Here is an 11,275-nt window from a genome sequence, read left to right on the forward strand (position 1 = left end):
AATAAAATAAACTTGCAATTGTTTTTTTTAAATAATAAAAACATAAAATAACTAACAAAATAGAATTAAAAAAAAATAATTAAATAAGTATAAGTGGTACACATAGTAACAATACAAATCAACACAAATAAATTCAAGAAAAAGTAATTACACAAGGGTTTCAAAACTTAAGTTTCTCAAAACTTAAATAAATAGACAAAATAACATTAGAAAAATGGATTACTGAGAGAGGCTTAGAGTTTAACAATGAAAAATGCGTCATTCCAAAATGCCACTTGCCCTCTAACCAGCAATGAAGTCCCCCCACTGCTTTACAAACTAGTCTCTCTCTTTTTTTTACTATTGAAGTTGGAAGATAAAGATAAATAAAATGTACTTGTTTCCATAGATCTGAACTTAAACAAAATGCAAGTTTAATTTTTAATGTTCTTAAATGTTTTAATCTGAGATTCCCCCCACACCCCTTAATTTGATTTGTTTTGTTTTGACCATTAACAGCTTTCACCACCATTTGTGTGAGGAGTCAATCCATTATTTTGTGCGGATAGAAGCTCTGCCGAAAGGTCATTTTCTGTTTTTATATCAGGCAACGGGAAAAACTGTCATCTTGATTTCTATTTTTTAAAAAAGGCAGAAAGATTAACTCATTTTTTCAAAATGCTAAGGACATCTTTTTTTTTCTTCATAAAAAATGAAGTAAGGGACAAATTTACCTCAGGAGGAGGGTAGCAAGCATGCATTTATCTCCAAAAAAAGAAAACAAAAAGGAGCCAGCATGGGATATCCTTGAAAAAAACACCTATTGTGGTGTGAACAAATTCAGAAGAGTCAAGGAGATACACCAAATAATTGCAATTGTCTTGCTGAGCAACCAGTTGTGCAAGTTGAAATCCTTTAAAACAATCTTTTTTTTTTTTTGAATTTGTGTTAAGATTACTAAGAAAAACCTAGAATTGAAAGATTAAAAAAAAAAGGTATTCCACATAATTCTTAATGCTAATCCCCCCCCCCCTCAATATGATCTCTTCTAATAGGTGCTATCTTTTGGGACAAGAAACGAAAGAGTACACTTTTTCTTCTAATTTTATTCCATTTTTACCTGTCTAATAAATTAAACAGCTCCAAAATAACCTTAGAAACAAACTGCCTACAGCAGCATAGCATGCAAATTTTTTCAAATGAAGATGCAGAGGTAGTGGAGTTCATTAGCTGATGAAAATCGAGTTTACAGAGCTACACAAAATTTAAAAAAAAAAAAAAAGAAAAGAAAAAGAATCTGAAATAGAATATCATCTCTTCAGAGCGGCTCTTAGTGTTATTCCCGGGATTAGATGTCTTAGTGTTGCTCTGAGGCGAAGATATGTACTACATGTGGGGGGGGGGGGGGGATCAACACAGTAGGCATTGCATTGATTGTTTTTATTTTGATACTAACAAAAGTTTAAGATAAACCTTTATTCTGAACTTTTTGACTTGAATTATTTTTTTTCTTTCCCCACCTTATAGCTGGAGACCACCATTTAGTTTTTGAGAACAATTGATGTTCAGTTCATGCAGCAGTTTTCTCGAAGACCAAATGATGGGATCCTTTTTAGGGGACCTTTTTCTGTAAAGGATCTTGTAACAGAGAAAAAAAAACATGAAGCACCAAAAGCACATTTCAGTAAGAAGTTGAAAAAGGCAAACCAATTTTATGAAGCCACAAGAGAAAAATAGGTTTGTTTGACTAGCTACTTCAGAAAAAGATAACATTTTGGGGAGATTGAGAAGCCCATTTTCCAGTATTTGTCAAAGTGAAACAAAATTGAAATTGGTATTCTGGAACTTATTGAAGATGTACCATATTCTTTAAATGTCTTAAAATGATTATATACTTTACTCCTGTCATTTTACTATTACCTATATAAATATAAATGAAAGACCCGGGCCCAGCAGCAGAATTATTATCAGCAGTCAGCGACGCAGAATTCAAAAAAAAAAAAAAAATAGTCTGCAAAGTAAACCAGCATTAGATTAGTCCCAATACTCATTATAAGACATCAAAAAGGAATGCCTGGAAATAAAATACTAAGTTTTAAAAAATATGAGTAAAACATAGAAAAAATATAATGAAAAACTGAGGTGCAAGGAGATGCCAGAGCAAATGCTTTTTTAAACCTTACAGTCAGGGGCGGTGCACAAGGAGGGGGGGGGGGGAGAAGGGACATCTGTTAGACTGGACCCAAAGGAGAAAAGAGATTTTCAAAAATGATGGATTAAATATATGCAGAGAAGAAGGGATAAAACAATATGGAGGGGGAAGAGTCGTTTGAGACAGGCTCCCAAATTTCTGTGCATGCCCCTGCTTAGTCACTGTGGTCTCCTGCACAGCGAGAGATGCCTGTTTTGTTTTCACCTTTTCTTTCTACTCAATTCTAAACTGTGGGGGGGGGGGGGAGGGCTCTGTGAAATTGTGAGGGGGATGCCATCACTCTTGGGATGAGCATTCGTAACAAAAGTGTCTGCATAGAACAGCCATGTAGGTAATTTTGTTAAGAAAATATTTCAGTATTTTTCTTAAAAATGATAGCTAAAGCATGGGTGACGACCCGAGGGGGAGGGGGGATTGATGGCTCATGGCAGAGACTATGCCATTGGCATTTTGTAGATGTTTTAAAATTATTTATTAGAAAATTGCACTACTAGGGGGATGCTGCAAAACATTGGGGGGGGGGGGGGGATTTATGCCATCACTCTTGGGAAACATCCATAGATTAACTATGTGCATATTAGTTTTAGTTAGAGAGGTACCGAGTAGCACTTTGGCCGAGTACCAAGTACTCGGCCTTTCACTACTCGGCCGAGTACCGAGTTGTGAGTTACTGAGTACCAATTATGTTTTAAGAAGAACCACCGACATATACGTGGTACATTTGAACTCATCGGAATAGTAGTATAGACCTTCATGTACATATAATAGTTTTTGAAACAATATTACAGCTGAAATTTAATTATGTAAAAAATTTTTAGAAAAAAGTTATTTTTAAAATTAAAAAATAAACAAATAAATAAAAGGTATGAGTAATCAAGTTAGAATTAAAACAAACTTATACCAATCTATTATAGTTTTAGTCCGCATAACATAAATAATTTTTAAAAGCAAATACAGGAACAGTGCAGACACCTGCTTCTGCGTTATTAGAATGTCTTTTTTATGGCATAAAATGTGAGCTAATGAATGAGAAGACATTCGACAAAAAAATCCGACTTTTGTTGGATGTCTTTAAATCCATGAGCTCACATTTTATGCATTGAAAAAGGCGTTCCTTGTAACGCCAAAACACGTGTCTGCAGTGTTCCTGCACATTTCTGATTTTAACGTTGTTTTGTTTGCTTTTATTTTTTAAAACAAAGGTATTTTTCTATTCCTTATAAATAATTTTTGTTCGTAGCAAAAATCAATTTAATGATATAAAAATTGCATATTTTCTATACTTACCTTTTTTTGCCTAATTTTTTATAAATAAATTTTTATTAACTTTGGGGACATTAAAATTAAGATTTATTACATTAAAGCAATATAAACTTCATTATTCTTAAAATGTAACCTTGGCTTGTAAATTTGAACTTTTACAGACATGTGACTCAAACAGAAAGAAAAATACTGAAATTGCTTGGCTGTGTGAACTAACACAGCACTGTTAGTATATTTTACTACAACTGAAAGCTCTCCTATGTATTTTTGTGTCTATATAGCAGACTATTTTAATTGGATGCATGAAATTAACTGGAATATATTGAATTTAACTTCCAATGCCCCCTCCTTTTTTTTCTGCATACAATACTTTGCTCTCAAAAAATACTGAATTCAGTAAAAATACTGAAAAATCACATGTGTGCTTTTAGTAATTGCAGTATATTATTATATACCTGCATTTATTATTAATTGTAATATCTGTCTTTAACAATATTAAATTTTTTGCAACCACTCGGTATTGGCCGAGTACCTGATCAAAATTTGGCCGAGTACCGAATAGTTACCGAGTACTCGGTACGTCTCTAGTTTTAGTAATGTAGAAAAGCAGTCATCCATCTTGATAAGTAAATATTTCAGCAATTTAATTCTAATAATTACTACTAAAGTGTGTGTGTGGGGGGGGGGGGCAGTATGGCTCTGTTTATGATGCCATTCACATTTTTACAAGGGTGCTTTAAAAAGATAAAAGTTTTATTTTGAGGTTTTGACTTTTTCCTGTGATACATAAGGCCATGCTTTTACTTTTTGCATTTGTTTATTAATGTGTTTGCCTGCTGTCCTTCTTGAATTGGCTTTAAGAGGGGAATGGTATCAAGAGAGATGCAAGACTCCCTTTTAAGTGGGGTATAGAATATTTATAATATTAGGGAGTTCTAAAATAAGACTATAAAATTCTGCATTCTGAAGCCTTATAAAGGGTAATTGGAACTAAAGAAATAGGAAAACATACTCTTTTGAAAATTAAAATATTACAGAGTAAAAATTGTTTTCAACTTGTCAAATCAATGATGGCAGTCCTCAGAGAGAAAGAACCAGCAAGAAGTGAAGATTATGCACTGTTATTTGCTTACATTGGCTGTTGGTTCAATGCAATTAGTTTTTGATCACGCCTCCAACCCACCCACAAATAAACAATGAATTAAATACAAAATGATCAACAGTAAAAAATTCTTCAAAAGAAATGGTGTACAGATTTAGAAAAAAGGTAACAAGAGAATAACATACTGCCCACTTGGACAATTCATCGTTAATACTTGATATGAAATAAAATGGAGCACACTTTGCTTTAGTAATTTCAAAGGCTTATCTAATTCTTTTAAAAGGATTCTAGAAACATCAAAGTATTTAAAGTACTTCATTTGCACTTTCCAGTCTATGAAATTTAGTACAAGACAAACATTATCCTCTGGCATTGCTTTGCACATGATTTTTTTTAATGATAATTATTATTGTTTCCAATTACATATTTTAACTTTGGACATTAGAAATGCAAGACATACCAAATCAGCCTTTTTACCGCTAATCTTTATACCACGTTTCCGCAATTCCTGACGTAGATCATCTTTTGACATCCCTTTATAGTCTCGAGCAATATATCTTTGTTTAGCTTTGCTTGGTTTAGTAGCCATTCCAAATTTTACCTTTCCGAATGAACTCTCCATCGTCGCATCTGAAATAAAAAAGTTTATCTTTATATTCAATTTTAAGGTATTACATGGAAAAGAAGGATTGATAGGGAATTAATCCTATCAACCAATTCCAAACAGATTAATTTCAAACGCATTGGAACACGAACACTATTTTAAATATTTAACAGTTTATTATTTATTTTTTACCTCATGGAGAATTTTATTAATTTGGAATGAAACTGGAGAAAATGCATTCAATTTTCAACGAAGAATGACAATTACCGTTCAATATATCTACCATTTTGACTACGCGTTAAGACGCGGAATGAAAAAAAAAATATACACAAAAATTCTGCGTTGCCATTCACTGATATCAATCCTGCGCTTTTCACAAGGGCTTTCCTTTTTCGTAAGGATCAAACAACCAATGAAGGACCGACCGGAAGTAGGTTACAGAAGATTCGGACCACGGTTAATCAGTGTAGAGTCCCTATTGAAAAACTACGTTTTCATATAGGGACTCCAAATCAGTGACATCAATCAACCGGTGTAAGCGGTTGCTCTTTGCGAATATACCCAAGTACAAAAGTTTTTAAAACCTCTTTGTTGAAAATAAATTTTTTGCATATCATTTTTACAAAAGGTGGATCTAGCTTCTGATTTTAGAGGAGTAAGAACGAAATTTTCACAACATGAGTCCCCAAAACGGGGGTAGGCCATCTTATTAGCATGAAACATGAAATGCCTCCCCCCCCCCTCGTCCCTCATACGCATTTGGTTAGTACAGAGTTTTTAAACATCATAGTGTTTTACTTGAAGCGTATAAAATTGGAGAAAATTGTTACTCATTTCTGAGAGAAGGGTGCGTCAGACCTATGTTCGGAGTGACTCCGAGTAACACAGGGACTCTAGGTTTTCCAGGCTCATGAATTCCTCTTAAGCAACGAATATAGCCTAAATCTGCCTTTTAGGGCTTTATTTTAACCCGAACGTCTTATTTACTCCTTTTGACGCCCCTCCTCTTCAAAAAAAAAAAAAAAAAGAAAAAATGCTGGATCCTTTCTTATTGTTTGTGAGCTGTAATGAGAGGAGGTGGCGGTACCCTGCAATTTGTTTTGGTTTCGTACACTCTAAACTTTTCCTTCCTTAAAATATGGGTAAACAAAATCATATTTCAAAATTATCTTTTAACTAAAGAATATTAATAATATTTGAATGAAAATAAAAACGCTATCCACATGGAAAATAGTTTAAATGGTTCTAGTCTAATCAATTTCATTTTTTTTAAAATTATATATGGAAGCAAATATTTTCTCTTAAACATGCATAAATTATCGATTGCATTAGAAATTATTGATATGAGACTTTTTTTCAAAGAAAATTTCAAATAATACAGATATTAGTTTTAATTTCACAAGTACAAAAATCTTAGAAAATAATAATAGCTGTCCAAATCTTAGGACAGCATACTATTTACCGTGGAGCCTCACAGGTTCTATGCAGTGGCGGATTGGTTGAAAAAATCGGCCCTGGCATTAGGAGATGTAGCGGCCGCATAGCTCTTATAGATATTAAATTTTACCTAACGATTGGGATATCACTTAAATATGAGGAAATTATTCTTAACAACTAAATATGTTTTATTTAAACGAAATTTAACAGAATAAGAACACTTCTGTGCTTTAATGGTGAACAAATTGATGCAATATAAGCTAAACCTTATTTTTGGGGAAAATTGTGATTGTAATTGTCCATTTAAGTATTTTTATAATGCCCGGAACTTGATTGAATATTTCCGTAATGAAAGACTCGTTGGTTAGTATGTCCTTTTCTGCAGTCATAACAAGTAACTTAATTGCCCTATTTTATGAAACTGATCTAGCGATGTAACTAGGGCCGTCTTAGAACGTGATGGGTCCCGTGACACAAACATACATTACTGGGCCCTATTATAAACATTCCCTTTTTATACTGCCATGCCCTGACGAACCCCAGATTCGATACGAGGTCAAAAACCTGGTGGGAGGGGTCGGGTACCAGTTTGACAACCCCTTAATTTTTTTTTTCAAACGCATGTATCAATGCAAAGAGAGAGAGAGAGGACTTAGCTTTCTGGCTTCTGGGAGTCATTAAAGTATTAGCAATATAAAGTTAATGGAAATATTATCATTGAGTCTGAAACAAGGAATCCAGGGGGCCGCTGCCCCGGAAAATTTTCGAAATTGTAGTCTTAAAAACTCAATTTTAGTCAATATTTGGTGATGTTAGGGGAGCGTAGGTTCAGGGTTTCTCCTGCTGCAATTTTTCGGAAGTGGAAATTCAAAAACATAATTTTAAATTATCTTCGAGTATATGCTATAAAGAGCGGTTTCGGGGGCTCTCCTCTGAAATTTAAAAAAAAAATATTAGCTCTAAAAATGCAGTTTTAGAAGATGTTTGGTGATTTTAAGTCAAGATAGATTCCGAAGCCATCCACCAGAAAATTTTCAAATTGAAGACTTAAAAGCCTTTTTTGGTAAAGACTAGGGCACCGGCAGTTACTCGAAAGTTAAGTTCCAAAAACGAAACTTTTGATGACCTTCAGTGATGTTAGGAAAAGGAATATTCAGGAGGCTAACCCCGGAAAATTTTCGAATTTGAAGCACTAAAAACGAGATTTAAAACGTTCTTCATTGATGATGCCGAGAAAGAGGAGGGGACGGGGCACTTTCCCAGAAAATTTTTGATACTGTTAATTTAAAAACAGTTTTAGACCATCATTGGGAATGTTAAAAAAGTGGGAGAGGTTCGAGTACTTTCCTACAGCAAATTTTCGAAACTGGAATTCCATGTTATGGCGGGAGTGGATTCGGCTGTTCTCTTATAAAGTTATTCAAAATTGAAGCACAAAAATTTAAATTTTACACGATCTTCGATGATACATTAGGAGGAGGGGGGGGGAGGTTCTGGAGACCACCGGAATTCTTTCGACATTGGTTTTTATCATTTTATTTTCTTTTTAAACTGAGGGGCCCGAAACCGTGAGTTTGTACAGCGAACAGAATACTTTGTTTCGTCAAAAAATGTTTGAAACTCACATTTCGGCGGCGTTTGACTTTTGATTTGATAATGTTTGTAGAGTCTTTCATGCTCCTCAATGGTATTTTAAAATTGCATTTTTTTAAAAGTAATTACGGAAATACAAAATACGGAAAAAACGTAAGGAAAAAAAAATATTTTGTCACTTTTATTCCAATTGTTATAAACAGGGTCGCCGAGAGCAAAAGGGGAAACAAATGACATAAGTAAATTCTTTTCACAGACCCCCTTCTATACCTTTCACCATTAGGATATTTTCCCTCTGCACGAATTCAATTCCGAGCTAGGCCCCTATTCTCCAACTAAGTTGACATGACCTCACGTCGGCCCTCGTTGTAAGTTGCATTTTAGAACAATTGTGAATTGTCATTTATAAATAAAAGTGTCAAAGAAACCAAAAGTATTTTAACTTTTTACGACCGCTAAGGTTTTCCTGTTTTTTTTTTTTTTTTTTTTAATTTATTCATTTATTTTTTATTATACCACTAAAAATATATTGGCAGCCCCGGGGCCCGACTAACTAAAAGTGAGGCCCACATTAATTTGGAGGCTCCCTGAAGATTACGCAGTGTTTGATTTACATTTTTAAAGCACGAATGCACTTTTGGAGGCTCAGCCCAATCGGTCTATAATCCTCATCATCAAGGGTGCATTCGGAAACGCGGATCGGTCGCCTCGGTGCAACCGCAAGCGTTTCCGAACGCTTGCGGTGGAACCGGTGACGTCACTTAACCGCGTTCGGAAACACTGCGGTTGTTTTCTGGCGGTGACTTGGTAGCAACCTGTGGCACCGCTGTCTGGAAGCGGTTAGCGAGATCACAAACGTCACAGAAAGTCTGTGTTGGCCAATCCGGTCGTGTTTCATGTTTTGATCGTAACACACGTGACTTGCCTACTATGAAAGTTACGCGTTGATTGGAGTGTCGTTTGCTGCTGAACTAGAACTACCGCGGTTTAAGCACGAGCGTTCGGAAACACAGCTGTTCTACCGGAATTCCTAGAGAAATTCCAAATACGTCATAACCACACCGGACTAACCACGCGGTGTAACCGGTGGATCGTTTCCGAACGCAGCCCAAGTAGGCTGATTGGAGTTTTAATTGTCTTTGTTTCTACTCAATTAAGTTCTAGACAGTCTCACGTACTCTGGAAGGGCTCCGATTGAACTTTGTAATGAACGGGTGGAATTTATGACGGTTTTTTCAGTTTCGAGCACTTTTTAGCCGAGTTTCCGGTTTTCGATTCCGAGTCAAAACTGACTACAACTGTATTTATATCGAGGACTGCATATGTGCCTTGCCTCCATTATTTTTTTTTATTCCGATAGATGGCAGCACCATCACCGGATCGAACAGTTAATGAGAATTTAGAACTAGTCCAGGAGATAATAGCTGCCTGGTGCTAGCACCCCCAGAGGTATCGTTTCACTTGGAGGACATTGAGACTACGAGCATATTTAGGGCGCGTTTATAAACTCTTGATCTTCGGTTGCTCCGTTCTCGACCGGTCGCGGCTCTGACGTCACGGTCATCAACTGAATCGAAGGAGTTTATAAACAAACGCGCGGTCGTTCCGGTCGATTTCGCTTATTTGCGCAATGGAGTTTACGTTTTGAAAGTCAGTGTTAAGTACTGTGAAACTGAAAGTTCGCTTTTAAAATTCAGGAATAATAATAACCTATTGTTGTTTTCGTGCTAGTCTAAAGAAAAGGCATGTAAAAATTCAATCGGATGAATTTTAAGTATTCTGTGGCTTTCTCTGAATGTTTCTGAGAAGATGACTTAGTTTAATCGTCAATTTATAATCAGGGAAGCTTTGGAAGAAAAAAAAAAAAAAAAAAAACAAGGCTGCAAGAGCAGCTTATTCATTAGCTCTTATTTGAATTTGATTGATATTTAGCGCTCATTACTAATTTTGTTGAGTATGCATTATAGCCGTAAGAATCAAAGAAGGTTTTTTCAAAAAGCGTTTTGTTTCAGTCTTTATTTTGTTTTCAACGGAGCATCGTTTTTTTTTTTTAATATAAAATTAGTCAATACTACGCTACTGCGTCAAACGAGCTTTATTATGGAACTATCGATAACAAAATGGGCAGCAAAAGAGAGTGCTAGTATACTTTAAAATCTAACATACTCTGTTGCTGACCTTTTTTGTTCTACATGCTTCCCTTTTTTGGATTGTGACAGGTAAGTAAGAATAGTTATTGTCCAATGTTATTTCAATTATGGTGTTTTGATGTTCGTTCTATCTCATTTGCTTGCACAATGTAATAATCATGATACATTGATAATATTGTTTCGGTAAAAAGCTCAATTAACAAACAAAATTACTTGATTTTTCTCGCATGTTTTGCTGTTTCAAGTTGATAGGATTTCATTGAAATCAAAAATAACAAATTCAAGTACACAATAACTTCAACCAGAATCTTGATAAGATTTAAAACTGTCTGTGATTCAAATTATCTCTTAAAAAATTTCTGAAAAAAAAAAAAAAAAAAAAAAACGCTGTACTTCTCCCGAGTCTCGAGTGCCATATTATGACGACAGCAAAAATGTCCATAGTCGAGTTCCACAATGATACCAGCATATTTTTACAGTTATTCTTGTTGCTTTTTCAACATTGGGAGTACCTGAAAATTTGTGAACAACCTTTGTTGCTCACCCAGAGCCGACCATAGGCCATTTCAGGAAATGTTATAAGTTTTATAGGAAGCGGGACACCCATCGACCAAACGGACAAGGGGTCTTCTTGGCTCTCTGTGGCCCAGAGCTCGCCAAAATATGTATCTAATCATACATAATTGTTTGAAAAAATATAAGAACAGGGATCGGCCCAGACCTGAATTGGGTCCACTTTGTGGATACTTCACAAAATTTCACATTGTAAATGCAGCTCATTCACAAAAATTTGCATCATGAAATAAAAGTCAAGATTCAGAGTCTCCCCTCACCATGGGACACTACAGATTGAAAAAGTGGTGACCCGCAATAAAGACTTTTTGTGATTCTATAGCTTGGACATTAACAATTTCCTTCGTACACCTAATTAAAAG

At 35.1% G+C, this 11,275-nt stretch overlaps 1 long non-coding RNA gene across 1 annotated transcript; it reads right to left on the bottom strand.

The window, feature by feature from the left end:
- LOC129233698 (uncharacterized) lies at positions 1–5,463 on the bottom strand. Its single transcript, XR_008581478.1, has 3 exons — positions 5,353–5,463; positions 5,017–5,186; positions 1–2,053 (listed from the first exon to the last, which is right to left on the bottom strand). It is a non-coding gene; the product is annotated as an uncharacterized LOC129233698 (long non-coding RNA).
- Positions 5,464–11,275: the final 5,812 nt, after the last annotated feature.

Source organism: Uloborus diversus, unplaced genomic scaffold, assembly GCF_026930045.1.
Source record: "Uloborus diversus isolate 005 unplaced genomic scaffold, Udiv.v.3.1 scaffold_635, whole genome shotgun sequence".
Lineage (NCBI taxonomy): Eukaryota > Metazoa > Arthropoda > Arachnida > Araneae > Uloboridae > Uloborus > Uloborus diversus.